At 46.7% G+C, this 22,415-nt stretch overlaps 1 protein-coding gene across 6 annotated transcripts in view; it reads left to right on the top strand.

Moving 5' to 3' along the window:
* Positions 1-14: 14 nt before the first annotated feature.
* TMEM229B (transmembrane protein 229B) overlaps positions 15-22,415 on the top strand; it is a 33,228-nt gene continuing 10,827 nt past the window's right edge. For 3 of the 6 annotated variants that reach the window (XM_025049128.1, XM_025049129.1, XM_025049125.1), the window contains exons 1-3: positions 15-173; positions 14,648-14,816; positions 21,191-21,371. The gene's annotated coding sequence lies outside the window, so the exon portion shown is untranslated. The remainder of the gene's footprint in view (positions 174-14,647; positions 14,817-21,190; positions 21,372-22,415) is intronic. The other 3 variants (XM_015591918.2, XM_015591919.2, XM_025049126.1) reach the window with 3 other exon arrangements.

Here is a 22,415-nt window from a genome sequence, read left to right as displayed (position 1 = left end):
CGCCGGGAGAGGTGGCCCCGCAGGGCGGGCAGCGCCGAGTGCCGGGGGCGCCGGCGATGATGTGGTTATGGGGAAGACCCAGCGACCGGGCTGGGGGCGCTGCCCCATCCCGCTTCTTTGCTTTCGGTTTCGAAGCGGCTGCCCCGGCTCGAGAGCTAGCGACTGATTAGATGGTGCGTCCCGGCTTGGATTCCCTGCGGGGGATGGGCGCATAGGGGGGCGTGTTGGGGAAGGGGTGCATGTTGGCAACTTTCCCCGCTTGAAACAAAGGCGCATCGGGGAGATGTGAGGGGAAGGGGGCCAGCCTGCGATCTCCGGCAGCGGAAGGTTGGCACCCCGCTTCCTCCGGGCAGAGAGCAGCCCCGAGGCCGCCTCGGGAGGGCGAAGGGGGGCGCCAGTCTGGGTGGAAGCTAGGGAGTCAGGGCTTGGGAGTGGGAACCACAGACCTTCCTGAGTTTGAAGCTGAGGACTTTCCAGAAGGGAAGGGAACCGTGCCAAGATGACCCTGCTGCCTTCTCTCCGGGGTGCATGGAAAAATTAGGTGATGGTGCACTGCACTCCCTGGGGCCCAACCTAGCCCCCTGGCTGCCAGCTCTTCATCTGTCCTAGCTGATCTCGGGCCCTCAGCGGGAGATGTAGGGCTGGGCTGGGGACCATTACATCCCTGTTCACAGGCAAGGGTAGGGAGACATTGGCCTCTTTCCCAGGTGTCTTCCTTTTCTTCTTTCTATGCTCGGTCAGAAACTGACTCCTTCCTTTCCTTCCCAGAATTGTCTCCCTCTTTCTCTGCGGTTTTCTTGGGATGTTTGGTTGCCTCAGGTACAGAGCCTAGGTGGCAGGTTTTTCGGATGTCAGTTCATGCCCTCCCAAGAGGAAAAGAGCAGGACCCGGAGGATCTGAGCCAGTGTACCCTTGGGGGCTCTTCTTATCAATTCTCTTGTGTTCTCAGCACTTAGTAACAAATTAGCTGTTCCTCTGGCTTTCAGACTTGGGTCATCAGGAGGCCTGGGTTCTCCAGGAAGAGAGGTCAAGGGAGGGCTGAATGGCCTGCTGGAGGGTGGTACAGTGTCTTTCTCTCTAGAAAACAAATGGGCCAAGTTCCAGGTTCCTGGTCCCCGACCTTGTGTCTCCAGGAATAAGGTGCCTCCAGCTCCAAGCAGCTTGCATATGATCACCGACTTCCATTCTGTGGCAGGAACGCCCATTGCCTTTCTTTCTCTTAGAAAGAATATCTCTTTTGAGAGTAGGGTTCCGCCCCCCCCCCCACACCCCCTGTTTGCAAGGCAGATCTACATCTGCTTGCCTGTGAAGACAGAAGGTACTGGGGCGGGGGTGGGGGTGGGGTAGCTGGACTGCTGGGTGACTCTCCTCCCTGTTCCTGTGAATGAGCTAATGATACAAGCAGTGGGGCCCCAAGTGGGCCCCGGGGACACCTTGCTCTACAGGAAGGGGAGGGTGGGCTGAGATGAGGCTTGGCCTTCCTCCCCAAGGCTTTGTATTTGGGGACAGAGATGAGTAACTGGGAAGACAATGGGGGCTGGACCAACTTACTTATCTGGTCCTTGGAGGGAAATGACAACCTGATTTAGTGTTGACTTTGGCACTTAAAGGTACAGGAGTGAAAGAGGTTCCAGACCGCTAAGGGGTAGCAGGAGAAAAAGAAGACCCCTGAGCTATTTAGATCTGTGGTCCTAGAACTTGTGGCTGAAGTCAGATGCAGGTGTTTGAGCAGAGAGCACCACCAGCCCCACTTCTGTAGGGCCCTTTCCCCTCTAAATGGGCAGGGTTGTTATCACTCAGCCCCCACTGGGCTTGTACCAAGCTGTGTATTCAGAGCTGAGCATAATGATCTGGAGGCCTGACCTCCCTACCCCCAATGGTGAGAAAAGGGGATTTTCCACGGATTGTTCCTCAAATGTACTGACTGTAAGATGGGAAAATGATACTCCCTCTGATTCTCTCTTTTAAAGTGATGAGGCATGAATTTTTACACTTATAAAGTGATTTAAGAGCCTTAAGTCCTAGAATAAAAGGTATTAAATGAATTAGGGAGCCTTATAGTATGTTTATTTCACTTGTATCGGATTTACGTGTTGTTTCTAAAGGGAAAGGTGTCATTTTGCGAGAAAGGGCTAAATTACAGCATTAGCGATAGGAGAAGCTCAGTGTTGGTTTTAAAAGTATAGTTTTTAATCAGAAAAGCACTTGCTGCAGCACGGGGGCAGCAAGTGTTTTTCGGTCTGCCTCTGCTCTCCAGATGTCTTATAGCTCCTTCCTAGTAGGAGTTTGCTCTGATACAGTGTCCGGTCTGGATATCAGTGATGGTCACCTTCCGAGCTCTGAGAAAGGTCTCTGACGTTGGGAACACTGATGTTATAAGCTGAGACCTGGACGAAGGCAGTAAAGTGAAGCTGCTTGGTCCTATCAGCAGCCATATCAGATCTGGCTGTCCTTGAGTGAAGGAAAATCTAACCCTCATACAGCCTGGCTGTTTTCAAATTTGTATCCCTCTCATTCCGCCTCCTCCACTCACCCCCAATTTACAGTTTGGGTTTTATTTTTTCATTGCAGGAACATTCTTTTTAAGGTGTGGATAATTTCTGACTTGGCAAACTCTCAGTTCCCTTTGTGGCAACACCTGGCCACGGAGGGAATGTAGGAAGAGATTCTGATATTCTGAGCAGGAAGAAATTCAGCCTTTCTGGTCAGGTCTTGCGCTTACTCTACCACCACCTCTCAGAAATCAGAGGCTTTGTCTTTGAAAAGTAAAGTGTAAGCTAATTTCTGGGGAAGGGGTAAGAGATGGCATTTTTGGTTCTGATTTCCCTTGAGGGAAACTGAGTCACATAGCGAGGTAGAACACTGGCTACTGTTTGTATGAATGTCTTTGTTGGGGAAGTTTTCCCTTCCTGGGATTTAAGAGTGTTTAGATTCAAGAGACCCAGGGGTTATACTTTTTCGTTATGAGATAAAGATGCACTGATAGAATTTAGGCTCCCATGTGCTTGGTTTCAGATGTACATTTGCCTCAGACTTTGAGCTGTGGGATGCTCCATGCTGTTGTGCTTCAAGGAAAACGAAGTGGTTTTCACCCCTGCAACTCACATCCATAGATAGAACCGAGGCCGAATAAGTAATCTATCACGTTCCCAGATAAAAAGGATGGCCTGCTTCCTTCCCTTTGCCCGTATCCATCCTGTAGGTGTGAACCCCCACTCTTCTCTGCCCTAAAACTGTCCTCGTGTTCATTTTAACATCAGTTTTTCTCTGTATAAATTCAGTGGGATCGAGGTCACGGAATGATATTGGCTTTCTGCTCCTGCGAAGGATGGTTCTGAAAGGTAACTTTCCATCCTCCGCTGGTGCTGGTGCTTCTACCTTTGTGGCTGGTCGTAATCCAGTGTGGCAATTCGAGGACTAACCAAAGTCATTGCTGATTTCTGTTTCTGAACATCCAGCTCCCCATTTTCCTTTAATATGCTGGCTCCCCAACAGGGAGTCTGATATGTTTTCAAGGCCGTTGGCTCCCAATGTGGCTGGTATTGTAGAAGGGACAGCATCCTTGAAATTAAGGTACACAGTCTACACAGGCAGGATTTGGGTCCTCAGATTGCTCCTTCCTGTTGCTCAATCCTCTAGAAGCATGATGGTTTTAAAAAAAAATAAGATTTGCATTGTCAAATCCTAATTTAATGTCGGGAGATCTAATAGATAAGGGGGCCTAATCAGAGAGTGCACTTTCTGCCATTCCTTTCCACTCCGGAAGCCCTGCTTTCAGAACGCACTGGATTAGCCATTTCTGACTGCTCCTGCAGTTGGACTTGAATGACGAATGCCTTCTAGCTGGTTCATTCATTCATTGTTTCCTTTCAGTTTTTAAGAGGCACCCCATCACATGAGTTTCCGCAATGGTCCATTTCCATCAGAAAGGTCACTTACCCTGAGTTTTCGTAAGGCCTTGACACCAGCCCCGAGGAGCTAGGGAAGCCAGCCAAGAAGGAGATTGAAGGGCCACAAAGAGAGGATTCTTTTCTGGGCTTCTGAGTGGTGATTCATGCTTCAAGATAAAATGTGCTTCCTGGGGCTCCATGGTTTCATTGCTTGTACCGTCAGTGGAGGGAGAGGCCCTGGTGCAGCAAGAAGCCCACCTTATAGACTATAACTGCCATCCTTTGGAGCAATGGTGAGGACCTATTTTTAGCCAACCCTAGTCTTCTTTTTCATAACTGTCTTTGGCCAGACATTATTTTAGTCCCTAGTCTCTAGGACCCCCCTCCCTCTCATTCCCAATCAAAAATGCCTTTCCAAAGGTAGGAATAAGGTAGCCAAGGAATTGGGATTACTTTCATCTTCCATCTTAAATATGGACAAGAAATATTGTCACCACTGGGCAGCATAGGCAAGCAGCAGCTCCAGATTTTTGTTTTGTAATTATGTTTTTGCCTGCCGTAAAAAAGTAAATGACCTTCCTATGCTAATCTGTGGATGCCTTAAAGCTTTCATGTACCCTGCATGGTTTCTAGCACATGGTGACTGCTTATTAAATCATCAACTGTGGTACTTGGATCTGATCAGATACCCAGATTTCGAGGTCATTGGGCGATGATGCTGTTTGCATAGGAGCTGATGGTTGGCCAAAGCTGAAATCAGGAAATCTTGGATCCATTCCTGACTCACTGTGTGACCCTGGACAACCCATTTTGGCCCTCTATGACCTAATTCCACAAATGGAGCTTCAGCTGTCTTTAGTGATCATAACAATAATAACAATGATGGCAACCATTGTTAAATAGTCTATCTCTTCTCAAAGCAATGAGATAGCTACTATTAATTATCCCCATTTTACAGCTGGAAAACTGAGGTTCTGAAAGATAAAGCGATTGCACATGTCACACAGCTAGTAAGTGTCCATATTGGTATTTGAACTGAAATCTGTCTGATTCTATTGTGTTCAATGGATTGCAAGATAGAACAAATGTTGGGGAGAAGGTAAATGTGGAGTTAGTGCTAGTTAAGGTATAAGAAGGAGAGCTGATGTGGATTAAACACAGGTAGTTAAAAGGAGGTGTGAGACCAGATTTTTATTTGAAAAACATCCCAGTGAATGTTTGAGAAGAAGAGATTGGTACCCTCCATCGGGAAGTAGACCAGATGGCCTGGGAGTTACTGCTAGGAACAGACTTTCTGTTTGGCATAGGACGTATTTTATAAACCCCATTTCATTTTCATGCCAATTTTTCCCTCTTGCTTAACGGGCTCCCTGGGCAGCATTTTTCTTTCTGTCACCCTACTGCTGCTAGTCATAGGCTTATCTTTGTAGGTTCTTGGCTCTTGTCCCCATTCTCCAACCTAGTTCCAGGCCTTCCCCTGCCCATGATTACAGTCCAACTGTGGAGACCTGATCATGACTCTGGGTCCCAGGTACACTCTGCAAAGTCCAGCAAGCATTGGACTGTCCCGTTCTTCTGAGAAAATATTTGTGGCCACTGATTACTTCATTCAAAGGTGATCAGCTAGTTCATTGGGATGATCTTCATCTCTTTCATCCTTGTTTGCTCCAGGCAAGTTAACTCTGAGGCTCTTCTACTATTTTGAGGTATTTGTGGAAGAAGAATGAAGGTTGAGGTAGTGGCCTGGAGGAGGTGAGCTGACCCCTTTTGAGAGCACAGTGGCTTATAACGGAGCATTGTGCTCGGGGTCAGGGAACTTGGATTCTTGTCTCAGCTCAGTAGTTCTGGGCATAAGTCCTCTGGCCTTTAGTGTCCCTATCTGTAAAATAAGAATGTTAGAAGAGATATCCTCGAACATCTCTCCCAGTGATAATGCTGGATGACCCAGTAGAATCTGGTTAATTTGGTCCCTTCTCAGGGAATAACTGTGCTGGTCTGGAACTGTGTGAAGTTAGAGCTGAGAGAGCAGAGGTGAGGTTGAAGGAGAAATCCCAGAAGAAAGAAGCCAAACTGGAAGTTAAAGGGTAAAGTCAGAGCTGGAGTAAGTCCCTTCTTGTGAAGGGAGACTGGGTTGGGTCATTCCTCCTTTGACTGTTTAAATGGGTAGCTGAGAAGTGTGTACTCTCCATCTCCTTAACTGTGGGGAGCACCCCTTGTATCTTGTCTTAAAATTTGAACCTCCCCTCCCCTCCATGCTCCAATGTCCCCCAGTGAAGGCAGCAGCAGGGAAGTTGTACACTGGTGTATGTTTTACATTCTGCACTTGGATTTGGCAGACTCCAGGGCCTGCTTCAGTCCAGGATCCCTCCAGGACTTGGGGACATTAGCTGATGCTTTCCAGGTGACTCAGTGTTAGTGAGAGTATGCCTTTTTGCTGCTCTTGCTTTGTCTGAAAGAGCAAGATCATATCATAAGCTCAGCTTAGGAACTCAGGGAGTAACAGCTTTTCTGTGCGTGAAATTGGGCCACCTGGGTTTTCCTTTCAACAAAGCCATTTGTTTAAGGACCTTTGGATTCTGCTATCCATTGGTACATCTTCTGTTTTCATTTTATCATATTCAAAGTTGAGTTCCCATTGACCTCCCAAACCAATCTTTTCTGTCTCTGCCTGCCTTGCTCTTTTCCTTAGTTCCTTATTGCCCTACACCAGTTATTTCTAATGGTAGTTACCATACCAATGGGAATATGGAGGATGTTTATCCCTGTAACATTCCATCTTAATAGCTATGTTTCTAATGAGCGTAAAGTAACATGACTCATTGGGATGTGCTCATAAAGGGACTTAATTTTGTCTCCCACTGTCCCTTTATGTTTATTCAGTGGGATTAGTTCTTTTCTTGCCTTAGGATGAAAACTCAGTCAGGTCTCATACCTTTTTGGGTCATTGTTACGCAGTAGAAGGTCCTGTGGTCATTTTAAGTCACAGTGCAGCATTTAATGTGTCCAGCCCTTTGTCACTAGGCTGGGAAGGACAGGAAAGGGCTCATTTGGCCAGCGCTATTGTTTGCCAGCTTCCAGCTTCCTGGGTCGGGCAGGTATTTAATGCTGATTTGCTCCCTCATAGCCATGTTCATGGTTTCTCAGAGATTCCTTTCCCCCAATTGCTGGGATCATTCACTTCCAGTTGTCTTGGAAAGAGCAAATTATCCTCCGTTCTAGATCATAGTTCTTTCAACAACCCCTAAAATCCAGTGATTCACCTCTAGCCTCTTTTGGCTAAGGTCCTTCAGTCTGTCTGAGAGGCACCTTATGGACAAGACCTGCTCTGACCTCATGCCAGCCCTCTCTTACAGGTGGCCCACATAGTCCAAGGAAACAGTCCACATTTTTTGGTGCAGTGAACCCAGGAATGCAGGCCGACCCCTCACCCCGCCCTCTAGCTCAGCCATCTCCCTTGGCTCCTCTGGTAGCAGATGGCCAGACTGTGTCTCATGCCTCAGGTGTCTCAGGTGGTGGTCAGATGCCAGTTCGCCCTGTCTTCCCAGTTGCAGGGTCAGAAATCAAGTTTCTCGAGTGGTCCTGTTGAAGCCCCTCCCTCTGCTTTGGGAACATCAGGCCTGTTGTACTTGGTGCCTTAGTTAAGACTTTTGACTTAACCTCTGGTTATATGTGTATCATTAAAACCATAACTATCACAAGAAGCCCATGATTTCATGGATATTATTGCTTAGGCTAAGGCTATAGTATATATTTAACTAAAAATTTAACTTCAATAAAAGGGTTAACAACATCTAACGTTTATTGAGTACTTATAATGCCAGGTACTGTTCTGAGTACAGCAAACATGCTCTTTCATTTAACCCTCATGAGGGAGGCACTTGTATTATCTCTAGTTTGCAAATGAGTAAACTGAGGCAAAGAGAGGTTAAGCAGCTTGTCCAAGGTCACACAGTTGGCATCTGAGCTAGATTCAGGAAAAAGCTGACCTCAGAGTGTGCACTCTTAAACCACTACGCTCTGTCTCTTCCCACAAGGGTGGTGGGTAGCCATGACAAGTCGTGGGGACTGGAGGCGAATGACTGGGAAATGTTGCCTCAGGATGTTCGCTCCGGTGTTCCAGCTCTCTATGCATTGCTTCTACCTGGTTTTCTAACAACCCCTTCTGTGCCCTTTACCAGAGCCTAACCCACATGCCCGGATCACCTGCCCTGCACATGCCCACCCCACAGCTCATACTATTTCCCAGCCTGGAGGACGCTCATCTGCTCTGTTGGTTCCCTAAGCTGAAGTCCTTTTTAAAGTCAGAGCCCATCTTTGCTGCAAAAATGTATTTGACCAAAACTATTTTAGCTGGGATCTTTTAACACTAAATTGGCAAACATCATGTGCTTTTATGCAGGGAGCAGTGAAGAACGGTTAGCAAACCCAGATACTGGTCTCTGCCTGCCATCAACTGCCTGTTGCTGACTTATGCAAGGCCTCCTACTTGTCTGAAACTTGGTTTCATCATTTTTAAAGTGTGGGTGTGGACTAGCTCCTTTCAGTTTTTAATATTCTATAATTTAGGTTTACTTTCTTGTCCCTACTAACTTTTAAGTTCTTGAGGGCTGGAATTGTGTCTCATATGTCTTAGGATCTCCCAGGACTCTGCACAAAGTTTACACACAGAAGGTATTTAATAATGTAAGTTGGTTGGCTGGTGGGAATGCTGCTGTAAGTCTGCTCTGGGCTTGACTAACTTTTCAAAATCGCCTTCTTCTGGGGGATCACCAGCAAGGACTTTGCAATTCTCTTTTATGCATAAGTTTATAACAAAAGTTTGCAGTCCAAAGTGCTGCCTCTTTTCTTTCTTAAGAATGTCTTTCCAGATTCACTGTTTCAAAATCCAAAATGTTCTAAAGCTGAAAGCTTTTCTTTAACTCTTGTGATTGCAAAACCTGATCTGGACTAATGAGAGACCACAGGTCATCTGTCTACTTTGCAGAGTATGACTATTCATAGAGGCGGCTGCAGAAATGTTCCTATGTTTGATGTGGGGTGCTGCCCCAGACACTGCCGTGAGATTATGTAATCTACGGGATGTGCTCTGCATTACATTTTTAAAAAATTTATTTATTTACTTTTTATTTAAAATTTATTGGGGGTGACATTAATCAATAAAATCCAATAAGTTTCAAGAGCATTACCTTTTAAAGAATCTAAAATTCTTGAATTCTAAGGGTTTCGGATAAGGGATTGTGGCACTCTGTGCTTTTTCTACACAGAGGTGCTACTGGCACCAGGGATGGGACAGGCCTTTGTTATGTGGGACTCTTGCAACATCACAGAACCTCACCTGACCCTGCCTCACCTGAACCCCAGCCCTGGTTCCAATACAACTACAGCCAGAACCTTAATTTACCAATTTGATTTTGTAAAATATTGTATAACAGTGTCATTTATCTTGATCATTTTTTTGGCATCCCCTTAAATTCAAATTTCATGCCCTAGGTGAATACCTCTCTTGCCTCACCCTAGTCCCAGCCCTGTGTGACTCCTAAACCTAAAAGGCTTTTTCTTTTCCCACTGCTTCTTCTCTGGGATGAACGGGTCTGTCCTTAGGGTTGGAGGTATCCTCTAGATGTTCGTCTTTCAGTTTAACATGGGTGAGAGCCACATTGGCAACTTGGCCAAGGCAGCACACCAGAGAGACTTGTAAACTGTTTTCTTGATGTACTTCTTACTTGTGGATGTGTCTTTGGAGCTCAAGTGAGCCTGGTTCCTCTCCTTCTTTCTGGGAAGTGATACAGCTACTCATTTAAGCGTCAATCTGCTTGTTAATTCCTACAGCTGCTTTGACCGGGTGTTTTAAAAATTTTTTAAAAATATACAAATGTTCCTGGAAAAACATGAAAACAATAGAAAAATGTACAATGATGGAATCTAAAGTGTTCTGTTGTGTTTTATTAATTTTTTGATGAGGAAACAGAGGAGAGCTGATAGAGGCGATAGAGTGTTAGTTGAAGAGCCAGACTCAGAAAGATCTGTTTCTGGACCTCCCATTAGCACTCCAAGATGGCAGGCTGCTCCCTTCCTTTCTCCCCAGGCCCCTGTGTCCTCAGGTTGGAAAAGACACTTGAGTCAGGACACATTTTTTTTTTCCCCTTTGTCCCTTTTTGGCAGTAATGGGCATGCCCTGGGGAATTCAGGCTTCCTTTTCCCCACCATTAAATAACCAGCCCCTCTCAGAATCTGAACCCTGAGTATTTCTGGACTGCCTTTTTAACCTATTGGAGGTCCTCTGAGATCATTTCCCTATCCCTATTCCTGTCCACAATTCCTTGCTATATAGGATTTTCCATAAATACATATCCTTAAGCATCCTCTTACAAACTGTTTACTCATCTTCTCATCCATTAAGATGATATTCCCCAGACCAAGCCTGGCACCCATGTATTTGACTTCTTCTAAACACATCTTCACCTCCAGACGTGGAACCATTTATTATTTCCCTGGCCCCTACAGATGACCTGTGGTCTTCTACCTATTGTCATTATGCTGGAAAATGTTGAGATAGAGTATAATTTAAATTAATCATAGAAATGAAATTTCCCAAATGTGTCCAATTGAATAGTTTTCTTAAGCCCTATAGATTTACCGCATTGTGCGTATACTCATCATTTACGAGCTTCCTGTAGATATCTATAAAAGACCATTGAATATATTCTGTGGGATTGATTATTTGAAGCCACCCTGATTCTGCTCACCCCTTCGTTCCCTTTAGCACTATAGTTTCTCTCGCTTCCAGGGGCACACCATGTGGAGTGGTGCCCCCTTTCAATTTGGCCAATATTTGCAATGTCTCCTAATTACCCTGAATAGAATTCATAGATAATATGACCTACCTATTTACATGTTTAAAAATATAAATAAAAGTGCCTTAATTGTCATAGAAAAGGAACAAAGAATAAATGAGTTATAATATAATATCACTTTTTCTAAGATGTAATTGCTCGGGCATGACTACATAGACGATAGAAGTAAATCAGTTGCTTGAACCTCTATGTAGAAGCGCTGAGAATGTAACAGCCATGAACATGCACAAGATACAGGTGTGTCGTGTGAGTGATTTGAATACCAGGTGCTGCTGAAGTTGATGTGATTTTCCAAAATGGTGAACCACTCTTAGTAAAGTTCCAAAGAATATAAAGTGCCCCCTTGATTTGTACTCTAATGGCATCCATGGACAACTCAGTATATGTTAAAACAGTGAAAAAATGCTCTACGTCTATTTCAGGAAGGGAGTTCGATTCTAGAAAAAAAACCCATTTGCAGATCATTGCAAATGGGTTTTTCACCTCTGAATGTCCAGTAGACCATTCTAAAGTCATGTGGGAGCGTTCTTTTGTGGGTTATTGTGGGAAGTACAGGACATCTGGCAGTACTTGTAGCAGTCCCTACCCACCGTGGTGCTGATAGAGGATCCCCACTTTCCCCGGGGTGGCCCTGTTGAGAATTACTGGCATGGAAGAAGGACCAGGACCTGTGTTCTAGGTCTGGTTTATAGTACCTCAGTGTTTATGTGACCTTAACTCCAGATGTCAGGGAAATTTAATGACACATGTCCTGCCAGCCTTTGGGATTGTGGCTCGCTGTGCTCCCCACCACGACTCGGGACAGCCAGAGCACTTACGTGTGCCCCTAGCATATATCCCACCCACGAGCTCTCCCTCGCTGTGGTTTCTCTTAGCATTTAAACGTCCTTATGCCTCTCTCATCTAGAAAAGAAGGAAGGGAGGGAGAGAGACACCTCCCTCATCTCTACTTGTCCAGCAGCTTTCTCTCCCTTTTCCTTCACAAGCAAATTTCTCAAAAGAGTCATCCATACACACCATCTCTGCCACCTCCCTTTGTAGTCACTCCTCCTTCTTAAATAGTCCCCAGTAACCTCGGGGTTACTGCTAAATCTCTTCAGCCTCTGTCTAACTTGTCTCTGTAATTGACCACCACCCCCAAACTCTCCTGCCCTACTTCCCTGACAGAGTTCTTTCTTGGGTGTCCTGTTGCCTCTCTGGCCCTTCCTCAGGCCCCACTCACAGCACCTCATCCTCTGCCAGCCCTGAATGACACCTATTCTACCTTCTCCCCAGCATGCTCCTTCTCCATCCAGCTGGGTCCCAGACCTGCCCCAGCCTAGAGTTCTGTGGGCATCTCAGACTTAGAGCTTCTGAAACGCAGCAGCTCATTGCGAGTCGCCTCCAACTTGCACCTCTTCCTGTATCCTCTTCTCTCAGAGAATGACACCTCCATTGCCCAGGTCAGAAGTCTGGGTGTCATCTTCCACTCCTTCCTCTCTTTCACCCTCACCCCGTCTTATCAGTTCTGCTTTCTTAATAGCTCTCGAGTCTTCACTAATTTGAGTGCCTGCTTGACCCATATTGTCATTTAGGACTGCAACCTCTGCTTACTGTTTGGGCTGAATTAAAATCTTTAGAGGCCCTCAGCACTGACCATAAGTAATTAAAAATAGGATCTATAAGTAATTACAAATAAGTTATTACAGTTCTAAGTTACGCTATAAAATCATGGTTTAAGAAACAACAAAATTAAGAAATTTACTTGTGTAATGAAGCCGCAAAAGCTTCTTTTTGCTTCTCTCTCATTTTCGCCTCTTTAAAATCATTTTCTTTGGTGCTCCATCATAGGCGATACCCTAAGCATGTGTCTAGCAGGCCAGCTGAGCAATCCAGGCCCACTTAGAATGTCAACCTCCTGTGGCTAATGCTTGGGTCTTTGCTTCCTCCGTCTTTGCATATACCTGGTGGCATGACATAGATACTGAGTGATTGTTTAATGAACATGTTAGTGAATGCATAAAAATGAGATCGACTTGAAAGGGCTCACTGAAATAAAAAGCATGATCAGAATGTAAGTTATTAGCTTTCTGGCGTTTGATGTTACAGTAGAATTTCCAAGGTTTTGTGTTTCCAGTGTTTTAAAAACAACCAGCCCCACGGTTGTGCTTTAGCTTTCATACTCCAACATACTTAACGTTGCATAGTCTGCACATGAAAAATGTATATAAGGATTTCTGAATTAATAAGTAAATGAATTTGTACAATATGATGGTTTACTCGATTCTCTTCAGCCTGCAGTGAGGCTGTTTAAAGAGACTCTGTCCGGCTGTGAGTTATTTGAGTGAACTCACCCAGCTGTGACAGACAGTGAACCTGGTGAGAGAGGCTGTGCCAGTGTGTGGGGTGGGAGAGGGGCGCTGCTTTGGAGTAACACGCATGATGGCGATGGCGCTGTGGGAAATGGGGCATCCACTCTAGAAAGCCTGCATATGATCCCAGAAGGGACAAATGTGGCCTACAGGCTAAAGTCAGGCAGCATCAATAGGACTAGCCACAAAATTTGCGGGGGGCGGTAAATGAAGTACCTTATAAAACCCTTAGAAGGCTTAACAAATATAACTTGCTTGATTCTTGTGGGCTTTTGAACAAAAAAGGTGTCAAAACATTTTCAGAAGATATTAACTATGTATAAGAATAGACCCAAAAGGTTAATCGACCCTGTCCTCTGGTATTAATAGGGAGGCCTCCTAGAAGATTGCTGATCTTGGGAGAGGAAGGAATAAATCGATGAAAAAGTAATAAAAGAGGAGGGCCAAACTGGGAGAGGGAATGTGCCCATGAGGGATGTTTTGGCAGAGCTGGAATTTTTGTGCCTGTTGCAAGCATGTGATGACCAGTGTCCTCCCATTGTGTCCACCCCACCCGCTGTCTAATTGAAGGGACCCTTTTGTTGTTTTTTTCTCAAAACTTTTTATTTGGAAAGCAGTCTCAGGCTTATAGAAAAGTTGCCAGAAGAGTACCAAACACCCATGTACTCTTTATCCAAATTTACTCTTTTTGATATTTTGCCTCATTTGCTCGCACGCTTTCTCTTTCTCTCTCTCAATTTTTTTCTGAACCATTGAAGAGTAAGTTGCTTATATCACAGCCCTTTACATATTTTAGTGTGGATTTCCTGAGAATAAGGATATTGTTTTATATAACCTTCAGTAAATTGAATATTATGATACTTTATCCCATCTGCTGGTTGTATTCCAGTTTGGTCAATTGACCCAGTAATGTCCTTTATAGCATTTTTCCCCCCTCTCCAGTATAGGATCCCATACTGCATTTTGTTGTCATCTCTTTTTAATCTGTTTTCATGTTCCTCAGCCTTTCTTTGTCTTTCATGACATTGGCATCTTTGAAAACTATAGCCTCCTCCTCCTCCTTTAAAAAAATATAGAGTGTTCTTCCCTTTGGATTTGTCTGATGTTGCCTTGTGTTAAGACTCTGGGTTACACACTCCCAGCTGGGATATAACTGAGTGATGTGCGTCCCTTTCAGTATATTACATCCCGAGGCACCGAATGTTCATCTACCCCTTCTGTGTGACGTGAAGTTTGATCACTCAGTCAAAGCGTTGTCCAGTTTCCTTACTGTGTATTTACTATTTTCCCTCACTACAGTAAGCAATCTGTGGGGAGATACCTTAAGACCATATAAATATCCTGCTCTTCATCAACACTTCCTCCCTGGATTTACCAACTGTCCCCTCTAGGTTTGCAGATATTTCTGGATCCCATGTATGGTGCGGGAGTTCAAAGCTGTCTGGGACCAGATGGCCCATTTCCGAGGGCCTTGCCCGTGTGCTGTGCTGGGCCCAGTCCTGTTGAATAACCCACATTTTCATAATAGTTTTCCTCTTCCTACTTCCACCAGGAACAGAAGCTGATTCGTCATTCACTCAGCTGACATATGAAAATGTTCTTGCGAAAACCTCTCAGCTTTATTGGGCACAGTAGGGCCTAAGGAGAAGGTTGGTGCCCTCTCGGTGTCTTTAAGGAGCCTACCATAGAGTTGGGGAGACAAGACTTGGACTCACTGAAAGGTAAAGGGCATAAAAGTTGTCAGGACTGTGACCCCACAGGACAGCTCAACCAGAGCTGTCCCAAGACCCTGGAGAATTAGGTGCCCTTGGAATTTTGGAAGAAGAGGGATGAGGTGGGTTAAGTAGGATGCAGGAACATTCCCTTAATTAGGCTAATCTTTGAGCGCGCAATTGAAGAACAGGCAAATATGGGTAAACAGGAGAGATAAGGGCCTTCCAGGAGGGGAACCATGTGCTCAGAGACCAGGATATGGGAGCATGGATGATGCAATTGAGAGACAGTGAGTTATGGACCGACCTGGATAGGGCCAAGGGCTGTTGCAGAGGTCAGAATCTACCTCCTTTTGCTTTGCAAAGTAACTGCTTTGCAACCAAATCTTACTGAGCTCCTGTCTCAGGTCAAGCATTTAAAAAAATAACTTTTCCAATTCTAAAAGTAATACATGTTTGGTATAAGAAATTTAGAAAAATAGAATATGTAAAAAAATTTTTAATGACGTCACTCTATTCTTATCTGATCCAGAGATAACCTGTTAACCGCAGTGTTTCCTACATTTCTAAGATCTTTAACCTTTTTCTGCTAACAGTCTTGTTTTGTTTCATGGATTTAGTAGCAACTCTTATCCCTCAGAGGATATTAATCATATCTTTAAAAACGGTTCATTCTGTTGGCTTTATTAATTTTGTTTTCTAGCTAGAACTTCTGCTCTGAAATTTGGTGCTGCTTTTGCGGTTTGGTTTTTGTCAAACGTTTATGTGCTCCTCTCTCTGTATTTTGAGGTTTTCCAGTGACCTCTCTGTGAATGCTGAGTCTATGCTCCAGAGCCAGCCACCACTGTTTGTGGCCAGGAGGGTGGGATGTGCCTGCTGGAGCTGGCAGGAGCTGGTCTAGGTGTCCCCTTGCCTCCCTACCACAGTGTTCAGGGCACAAGCATGAGGTGGGCAGGAGCCCACTTGCCTGGCTGCTCCAAATCCAATCACTAACCTCTCAGGGCCCCTCCTGGGCCCCTGATCTGCTCCTCTCAGCATAGAATCCTCAGCTACACTGCTTGGGTTCAAATCCTAGTCCAGGTACTTACTAGCACTGTGACCTTGGGAAAGCTATGTAGCTCAGGGTCTTATTTATAAAGTGGGAATAATAATAGTCTCTATCTCGAAGGATTGTTGTGAGGGTTAAATGAGATAATATAAGCCAAAGTTCTTAGAATAGTGTCTGGCATATAAATGTCTATATGAGGTCAGTTGTTATTATTATTATTATTTTTTTCATGGTTTTATTTTGGGGGGGTCAAGGTTTCTCCATCAGTTTATTCACATCTGCCTTCCATCTTCAGGGAACCCATATAGTTCCTTCTTGTTTTCTAGCACTGTAATGTATTTAGTCTTCCTAGAAAATGCCTTTTCTGTCATTTTCTAGGGTCTTGGAGGAGGCAGGTATAGGCCTCTGGCCTGCCATCTTGATACAGTCATGCGTTTCCTTCAAGTTCTTTTTATCTGAGTATATATAAGTGTGTCATTGTTATCTGTGATATATACATCAGGGCATCCATTATCATGCGCATCATCTTGCCCCAACTCAGAGCTAGTCTCACCTCTAGGTGTGAGATACCGGATGCTGACTCTCTCCTATACAGGACCGGGAGGTGATGAGTTCTCTCCTCAGCCTTGCTCAGGCTGGTTTGAGGCTGTCCTAATGAATGTAATGGGTCCTCTGTTTCCTTTGTCAAAAGGAATGTTAATTATTTTCAGCAGTCTAATTACGTGGCTAATGAGAGACTGACTGAGATAACATTCCCTTTAATTACTCTTGCCTAAGTGCTGTTTGAAGTCATATTTCGAGCATGTTGCAAGACTCGGTATTTTGGAGGTAGATGGAGCTGTCCAGTGAAAGAATAGTGAGGAGCCAGGATTTCTGGGATAAGGCTCATGGTGAAAGGGTCTGGCTGAAGTCAGTGTCCAGCCCAGTGTGTGCTGGCCTTTCCTCTGCACCAGTGCTTAAAGGAAGGGACAGATCGGGTCAGGTATAGAGCAAACAGTGTCCATGCCAGTTACCCCAGAACAACTCTCGTTCCTCAGTCTTTCACCAATGCACCTGCCCTTCAGGCCTCTGAGCCAGGCCTCCGCACTCTCGGAGGACCTGCGTTCTGCCTTTCCCCCGATTCGACACATGGATATTGAGTTCCTACTGTATATCAAGTTTATTCAGGCCATGGATGCAAAGATAAGGAAGTCATAGTCCAAATAGCTTTCTCAAACAAAATGTTAGTCATACCCCTCCCTTCTTTGCCCAGAATAAATTCCACATATTTGTATTCTGACCCGTACCACCTTCCCAGGTCGATCTGTGCTATGGCCTTTCTGTGGTTCTGATGTGATGCCCTTTAATACCTGGGCCTTCATGGGCAGACCCTTGGAAGGTGGCTCTCCCAAGCCCCAGGGTGGACTCAAATAGGCTGGAAGCTCACATGAGACTGTCTATGACAACCTATTGCCAACTGTAGGTGGCCCATTGCCATAGGTAAATTAAGTCTCCTGGTTCCTGTCCACACGTCCCCATCTCTCATGAGTGGTAGAGCGGAGAAGAGTGTTTACGTGTGCTCAATAAATAGACGTTGACTGCTGGAATACAATACCTCAAATAAACAAACCAGCCTCCACGGGACTTCTTGGACTAGGTCTCCCGGTCATTTCGAAATCTCTGGGGTGACTTGGCTGTAGAAAGCTGTGAAAAGTAGGACACTGGGTGTCATCCTGTTGAGGCGGTCCAGCTTGTCCTCTGAAAGACCCACTGGACTTCTTTCTACCTCTACTGGTGAGGCAACAGAGGGGTAGGGTCTCCATTGCTTTGAAGGCATGAGGTAATCTGAAGGACACCCTAAGTACGTGATCCTAATAGCAAGAACCCAGATAAATGCCTGGTTACTTTGTCGGTGAGGTTGTGAGACCACACTGTCTGTTCTTTTCCAGCTGACAGGAGGAGCCTTGCTGGTCTCATGTGATGAGGATTCTAGGGCCCCTTAGCTGCCGCCTGATGGGATCTGCATAGGGGATTATTGATGAAGGGGAGGTGAGGCAGCTCTTTACAGTAACACATGCCTGGCTCTGGGATGGCAGCCAGGCAGCTAATTAGAGAGCCCAGCAGCTGTCCAGCCTTTCAGGCAGCAAGCAGCAGCTACCCAGTGCCAGGAGGTGGGATGGGAGGGAAAGGAGAGGGGCCTGGGGCCAGAGACTGTCCTCCAAGGTACAGGGGATGAGTGGTCAGGGTTTGTGCAGAGGGGGCATTGGGAGAGGCATGTAAAGTTGAGTGGGTGGGTAGGTAGGAGGAAGGAAGAAGAGGAGGGTGACGGGACAGGTGGTCTCCATGTGAGACAGAGGACAAGGGTGGTGAGACGTTCAGCTGGCAGGGAAACCCAGATTCCAAGCCCTGAGTGAGTGGTCACAGAGTAGAAGGACAAGGCCAAGTGGAGTCGGGGGCAGGTCCATCTCCTCTCTCTACCCACCTGCCCTATGCCATTTGGGTCCCCAGGGCCTAGGTCTCCTTGCTCCCCAAAGGAAGTTGACCAGACACAGCTTTTCCTCTAGGGGGATTTGGAATTCCAGTTGCATTTGTAACTGAGTGCTGTCACGCCTTGGTTTGGGAAGTTGCCAAATCCACTTGTGTTCTTGTCTGGTCTTACGACAGGACAAGCAAAAGCATTTCTTCTGGTTACATAGGAAGAACTGGGGGTTGGGGGGCTTTGAGTAACCAGAGGGATCTTCGATAGATTTTTGGGGCATTTTCTCTTTACTTTGCGAGCACCGGGGGGTGAGAGAGATTTAGGGAGAGTTAAGGAAGAGGAGAGTGGAAGAGAAAGAGGGATAGTGTTTTGCCTGCTGCTTCCCGGCTCCTGTCTTGGGTTCCTGGCCATAGAGATGGGGGCGGGGTTGGGGCGGGGGTATATCTGGTTTTTAGGTTCCAGTCAGAGAAGCAGAGATTCAATCCTGCAAGCCCAGCTTACCCTAAATAGTTATAGGGGAGGAGAGAGAATGATGCAGAGGGAATTTCCTGCCAGCAGCTGCTGGTTAAACCTTTTTGGGAAATGAATCCTACTTGCATGAAAACTGGATGTACCTTTTGAGAGTGCCAGCACATTGTAGAAATAACAGAATAGCCATTGTTATTCTCTGACTTGAACTTGAACTTGGCCCCTTGCCCCCATAGGAGCCCACAGTGTCTCAGGGATGCCTGGGATGCTCTGTTCCTGCCCCAGATTTCTTTGTATGATGTGTCTTCTGTATTGTTCAGACCCAAGGCACCCATCCCATATATCCTCACCTCTCAATCCGGCGATGGGAGAAAGGAGAGCAAGCACCCTCCTTTCTTCCCTCACCTGCAGAGACAGCCCTGCCCGTTGTAAACCAGTGTTTATAGTGCTTCGTGGGAGAGAGCCCTTCCATGATGGGATTCTGAAAATTAGAGAGAATGCCCCAGCCATCACTATGTTTGGCTAATAATGCTGGATGGTGCAGTCACCTAAGAACTTAGCTGGACCCGTCTCCACCTTGCTTGTCCATCCATCCAACAGAAATTCCGTGGTCGCAAGGAATTCACAATGTGGAAGGGGAAACACATAATAATTTTAAGATGGGACAGTAGGTTTCAAAGAAGGATGTTCAAAGGAGGGGGCTGGGGACAGCTTATCACTTGGAGGCAGAGGTGAGACCCCTGCTATACCATCGCTTCCTCCTGCAGCCCCCGCCAGCATCCTCAGTAAGAGCCTGCAGACCAGGAAGCAGGAGGTGTCCAGAGGCTGGCCCGAGAGGGAGCCTGTTCTGACTTCTGTGGCTTCAACTGCCTGGGAGGCACCTCAGCCAGCAATGGGCTCTGAAGGCTGACTGCAGAGACTGGCTGGCTGTGCTGCCAGGATGTGGGCTTTGGTTTCTGTTTCTTTTTTTTGTTTTGACTTCTGCTATTGATGTGGCCTGCTTAGGGCCCAGGGAAGGGGAAGTACCCATGGGTGGGATTGAATTCCCCAGGCACAGGATCATGATGGTGCCCAGGGTGGCGAGGGTGGTGGATATGCCCCATTAAAATCCTTTTCTCGAGGTGACAGGTACAGGCCATGGTGACCCCTGCCCATCAGCAGGCAGGCTGAAAGAAGGGAGGATGATGGAGGATGGACAGATGGGACAAAGTTGGAGGCTCCTTGTGGAAGAGCTGGAGAGGGACAGAGGCAAGGCAGAGCACTGCCCACTGCCCACCGCACCCCCCGTCCTTCACTTCTGTCAGTGCAGAGGCCCCAGGGAGAGACCCAGGCTGTGCTCACCCTCTCCGCCTACAAGCACGTGTGCACACAATGAATTTTAGGTTTTCTATCTTTGCCCTTTCAGTTCCCCTGCTGCCTTGCAAAAGTGTCTGTTTAGGGAGCAAAGGCCTGAGTCACCCCTGCTCAGAGAGCCTGGGGTAGGTGAAGGAGAAAGGGTGTCAACATAGGGTGGCTCCTCTGGAGTCTACCCTATTTAACTATTCATGGCGGGGGGGTGCCATCTCCTACCCCCATTCACATCTGGCTTCTGAGAGGCTGGCACATCCTTCGCTAGGGCCGTGCTGGACCTGAGCTCTGTCCTCGGGATGCACATGGTGCTGCATCCAAGGGTATTTAGGGAAGCTTCAGCACCTTCCCGTTAAAATAATAAATGTCAGGATCTCTATCAAATGGTCAGGTCTTAGGGATATATTAAAAGTATGTACATGGCAAGGGGCGTTATAAAGTCAGATTTATATCAGTTTACAGCCAATTATTGATGTTAACGGGAAGGGCCTCAACAACAATAATGATAAAATAATAGAATGAAATAAATATTAGTGTAGGGGGATTGCAGGTAGAGGGTTTTAGCACATTTTTGTTGTTGTTGTTGGTATGCTTGTTTTACTGTGTTGCGCTTAACTCCCCAAATGCTAAAACAAATATCCTACATTGCCTGCCTTCCAAGAGGCTCTTGACCACCCTTGAGAACAGGTGTACCCACTACAGGGTGAAGGTGAGAGTGAAATTTGAGGCTAAATGAGAATGGAGTTGGCTTCTTAAATTCTATCCGCTCTCAGATTTACACGTGTGTACACATTCACTTGTAGTACCCTTCTGTCCACGTGTGAACTGGGATGCATCCCAGGCTTTCAGCGTTCGATTAACCAGACCTGAGCAAACAGGATGGCTGAGAGGAGGTGACGGTCTCCAAGAGAAGGCCTGGGTAGCCTGGGCAGGATGTCTGTCTGGTACTGAGTCCAGAGCCAGGGCCCTTGCGGGGTTTGCCTGAGGCTACCTCTCTGGCTGGCCTGGTAGGTTGGAGCTGGGGCAGTTTAAGCTAATGAACACCTCCTCTTTTATTCCCAGGGACACATGGAAGCCGCCTGCCCACTAGCGGAGGATCAGCTAAGCCCTGGGGCTGATGCTTGCCCACACTCCTGAGAATGGCACCGAGGCGCACCAGGCACCAGGACGGAGGTTAACCTGGGACACTCCTGGACAGTGATCCCGATGTCTGTTCTGAGCCGCGCACTCAAGGGTGTGATAAGTGAGTATGTTACAGGCTCCCTGGGGACTACCAGCCCTCTCTGCCTCAGCAGCCTGGGCCCAGGTCTGGAAGTCCCAGTTCTGAGCCTGCTTTCTATCCAAGGGCCTGCCATAGGGCAGGAATGGGAGAGAGGTGTCCAGCAGTTTTAGGCCATGTCCTGTGCTGGAGCCATCTTATAGCCACATGGCCTCCAAAAACTGGGCCAGACCCAGATTTCGCTGACACGATTGACGTGAGCTACCCAGCACATAGGAGATGGCATCTTCCCCAATTCTCTTTCTTGTCTGTAGGCTTTGGGCCTCGGGCTCTACCTGTGTGCCGTGGGAACTGTTCCTCGCCTGGGACTTGGATTCTGCCCAGATGCCATGAGCAGTTTCCATGACCCTGGGTGGAGCATCCAGGGCACTGGGAGGTGAGGGATTTGTGGCACCTGAGCTGCCATAAACGTGGCCATCAGGGCTTCAAGAGGAGCAAGGGCTCTGCTGCTTCAGCCGCATCTCCTCCTCCATCTAGACGGCTCCATGCAGGGCGAGAGGCCCCGACCGTGCAGTCTCTCCTGTGCTCACGTGGCCTTTCTTTCCCACTGTGGCCTCTGGCTTTTCCTGGATGATACTTTAAAATATGAATTGGCTGTTTTCCCAAGCCCCAGAGTCCTATCCAGCCTGAAGGCAATTCTGTCCCACTGAAGGCAGACAGTCCCACTGTGGGATCAGGGACCAGAAGGCAGAGAGGTCCCCTGGAAGGCAGGTCAGGGAGAGCTGGTGCTTTTGTACCTGACTGGACAAGCTTTTAGGGGCGGCTGGCCTTGTCCATGGGATCTCAGAGCCTTAGACTCCGTGGAGGAGTTTGCATGTATTTCTCAACTTTAGGTAGAGCTTGACTCTGCTGCCAATTGAGAGTTTCAAACGCAGAGCTAGAATCTATTTCACTGAGCCTGGGTTTGCAAAATCAGTTTGTGATTGGAAGTTTCTTTCAGGAAGTGTTATCTTGGGTCGATTTGTAGCTGGGGTGGTGTGAGCATGCTTGGACCGTGGGAGTGGAGAG

The sequence above is a fragment of the Pteropus alecto genome, unplaced genomic scaffold, assembly GCF_000325575.1.
Source record: "Pteropus alecto unplaced genomic scaffold, ASM32557v1 scaffold276, whole genome shotgun sequence".
Taxonomy (NCBI): domain Eukaryota; kingdom Metazoa; phylum Chordata; class Mammalia; order Chiroptera; family Pteropodidae; genus Pteropus; species Pteropus alecto.
This window is presented reverse-complemented; position numbering and strand designations above follow the sequence as displayed.